General features: G+C 42.0%; 1 non-coding gene across 1 annotated transcript; it reads right to left on the bottom strand.

Moving 5' to 3' along the window:
- Positions 1 to 1,549: 1,549 nt before the first annotated feature.
- LOC111813755 lies at positions 1,550 to 1,680 on the bottom strand. Its single transcript, XR_002818929.1, has one exon. It is a non-coding gene; the product is annotated as a small nucleolar RNA SNORA51 (small nucleolar RNA).
- Positions 1,681 to 3,851: the final 2,171 nt, after the last annotated feature.

The raw sequence follows: 3,851 nt of genomic DNA on the forward strand, positions 1-3,851 counted from the left end.
CATTAAAATGAATAAAAACATAAAGATACATGTTCAAGTGAAATAAACCAGAAACACAAAGATGAATACTGGGTGAGCTCATTCATTTGTGGACTCTTTTTTTTTTTCTTTTCAAAGTTTTATTGATAAACATATAGCAATGAGTGTGGACTCTTAAACATGGTTGACTTCATAGACACTGAAAGGAGAATAGTGACCACCAGAAGGTGGGAAATTCAGGAAGGAGGAGCTAGAGAAAGGTGAGACAAACAATGCAAAGTTTCAGATACAAGGAGGAGTAAATTCTGGTTCCCTATGCCCACTAGGATGACTACAGTTATGAATATAGCCACACTGTGTATTTTATGTATTTTAAAACAGCTAAAAGAAGGTTTTGAAGGTTCACAACACAAAGAAATAATAAACATTTCAAGTGTTGGGGCAGTTAATGAGGTTTATCATTAGATGTTATACATATGTATCAAAACACTGCTCTGTATCCAATAAATATGTACAATTTTTAGGTGTCAATTATAGAGAAAAATGCATTAATCCAGGAATTCCATTCTGTAAAAGTCCTATTTTAAGAGAAATTTCAAAGACGGAAGAAACAGTGTGGGGGAAGAGGAATTTAATCAAAGAGAATGTCAACAATGAGTTTTGTATTTTAAGAACTATCCAGGAGAATAGTGTGATTTGAATACTGGGTGTGAAGGCAACAATGGAAGGATGGGCATTCAGAGGAAGAGGCAGGCTCCTTGTGGTGTCAGGCTTGGGGACTGGGTATTATCATCTATGCATAAAGGTGGGCTACTAGAGTATTTAAGCACTAGGAGAATTTAGCAGCATGATGTGATGGGTGTTTTAATCGCTATTTGAAGGATGAATTGTAGAAGAGGCAAGAATGGAAGCAGGGAGACATAGAAGGAAGTTATCACCTATAAGGTACTTAGTACAATTCCTGGAACATAACAACTGCTGATATATAGCACTTCTCTTTAAGGAAAATACAGTTAGCTAGTTATGATAATGGTATATTTAGGCCATTCTATATTTGAGAAAATCAGATTCAATTGTTCTCTGTAAGCACTAAGTGTAGGAGCTTAATGTGATGGTTAATCTCAATTGTCAACTTTATTGGCTTGAGAGATGCCTAGGCTATTAATAAAGCACACTTGTCAATGTGATCAGCATGAGCATGAAAGTGTGACGTGGGACAGGACGTTCCTGGTCTCCTTTTATAAAGCTCTTTTTCCCACTAAACTTCTTGGCTGCAATGAGCTGATCAACCTTGCTATACCATGTCCTTCTGTCATGGTGTTTTGCCTTGAAGTGGTCAGCCATGCACTAAAACTTAGCAAATGGTGAGCCAAAATAACATTTCCTCCTTAAAGTTGTGTGCTTGTCCCAAGAGTGGGAAGATGACTCATACACTAAGTGAAATGTCAGCTTGGCTAGACTCAACTATATTGTCCAGAGTTCATCTGCCTGGTTGTTTCCTATTAGAGTGTATCATAGAGAGTTTCCCATGAAGATTTGGGACACAGAAGGGAAACAGTAGGATTTTCCCTCATGCTTCTCCATTCATAACACACACAAGCACTGGACCTAGGCTGAGATGGAAAAGGAGTAGGTTTGCTCTGCTTGCTCTTTCTACACAGTCAGTGTAAGAGCACAGCTTGTAATAAGAACTAGCAGGCCAGAAGCAGGGTTCTGCAGCTCACAAACTGTCATTCCTATGCAGAGCAGACACACTGATGTAAGGTAGCAGCTTGGCCTACAGCTGCTGCACACTTCAGCTGCTGCACACCTCAGCTGCTCCACACCTCCACACCTTTAGCCTGGGCCAGATACATGAGGAGGCCTGGCTTCTGTAGGTACTCTAGGTGAGGGCAGAGGTGGTAACAATTTGCCCAGGTTTCAGTACATCCTTATGCACCCATGTCGTACTGTGGGTCCCAGCACCTTACTTTTCTCTACTTTGCATCTATCCTTTCTTTTCAAGTGTGTGCCCAAGAACTTCAAGCTTCGTCATTATATACAAAGACAATAATTTTTTTTTGGCTTGCTAGGTCTGCCTTGAGGGCTGTTCTGGTGTGGAGGATAGAACCGCAGTCCTCTACATCTGATAGAGTTGGCCCAAGCAGGTACTTTAGACAACTGAGTTATCCCACCAGCCCTACAAAGACCATTTTGTAGAGCCTATTTATCTTCAACAAGGTCAAATCCCAAATGTATATATGACTGAACACTCTATTATCTATCTATCTATCTATCTATCTATCTATCTATCTATCTATCTATCTGTCTGTCTATCATCTATCTATCTATCTTTCTATCTATCTATCATTGTTGGCCCTTTTGCTAATATCTCACTAGCTATTCAAGATATTAGATAAAAAATAAATGGTGGGCTGGGGAGATAGCTCAGTAGAATAAGCGCTTGCCTGGCAAGAGCAGGGTTCTGAGTTCAATCCCCAGTACCGCAAAAATAAATAAATAAATAAAAATAAATGGCATGTCAGACTCTGAAATTCTCTGGATCTTATCATTAGCCTCTTTATGGGAATCTATAACGGGTTCCCTTTGGTGGAAATCCTTGATGACTATATTGATAACTATCTTGTTGATCTTATTATTTGGCCCATACATGCCTAGTTCTTTCTTTAGCTTTGTATCTATGTATCTGTCTGTCATCTATCTATTACACCTATCCTTCTATACTTGGTTCTGCTTCCCTCATTGTTCCTTGATTGACACACAGAAATATTGACCATGCAAAAATAATTTTAAGAGAAATAAATTAAATATTTCACTCACTTACACCAAAAATCTCCAAACGTACTTTAGGAGATTCACCACCACCACCACAGATCCAGGCCCGTAGCAGGCGTTTCATGAGTGTTCTTGAACGCGTGATTCAGGCCTGGATAGAGAACATTTCTAGCATCTTATCTATTACACTTTTATTTAATTTCTTTGAAATTAAAAAAATGAAAAAACAAGAAAATGTACATAGAAACAATGAAATGCTATTAAGACATTTAAGAGTTCTACCCCAGGCCTGGTGAGTGTGTGGGAGAGCTTCCAGCTACCCTGTGCCAGCGGGACCTACTGGTCCCAGCCCAGGCGCAGCATGGGTGAGACCCTCTTCCATGCCCTTGGGAAGACCCCACCACTCTGCAGCAACTCCCCTACCCCACCTGCCAAGTAGGAATTTCTGCCACGTTCTGGGAATCCCCAGAGCCAGTCCAAGCCCAGGCCAGGTGAGTGTGTGGGAGAGCATCTGGCTACCCTGTGCCTGCATGACCTACTGGTCCTAACCCAGGCGCAGCATGGGTGACACCCTCTTTCATCTTCTTGGGATGCAGCCCCATCACTCTGTAGTAAGCCCCACAACCCACTCACAGAGTAGGAATTTCTGTCACATTCCAGGAACCACCAAATCCAGTCCTAGTCTAGGCCCAGTGAGTGTGTGGGAGAGCTGCCTTTCCCCCCTACTTCACCTTGTCCTCTGAAGACTCATCTCAGGCCTGGCATAAAGGCCTGGGGTGAAGGCCTGCAGCTGCAATCCCTGCAGAGAGTGTAGGGGACAGAACCAACTAGCAAGTCCAGGAGCAGAGCATCTTGCCAGAGGGGCACACAGGTTCACCTGTGCAGCAGCAGGAAGGAGCTGAGCACAGCAGCCAGACCCAAGCCATGCAAGGCTGGATAAATCCAAATTTTGTAGGTCTGCAGCCAAACTTCAGTAGGTGCTAAGGTTATAACTGCAACAAAGATCTACAACAAAGGTCAGAAGACAGTATTATACAAAATGACAACAAGAAGGAGCAAAATGCAATCTCAGAACCCAAGCCCATCAATAACAAGTG

The sequence above is a fragment of the Octodon degus genome, unplaced genomic scaffold, assembly GCF_000260255.1.
Source record: "Octodon degus isolate 3935 unplaced genomic scaffold, OctDeg1.0 scaffold00219, whole genome shotgun sequence".
NCBI classification, from domain to species: Eukaryota; Metazoa; Chordata; class Mammalia; order Rodentia; family Octodontidae; genus Octodon; species Octodon degus.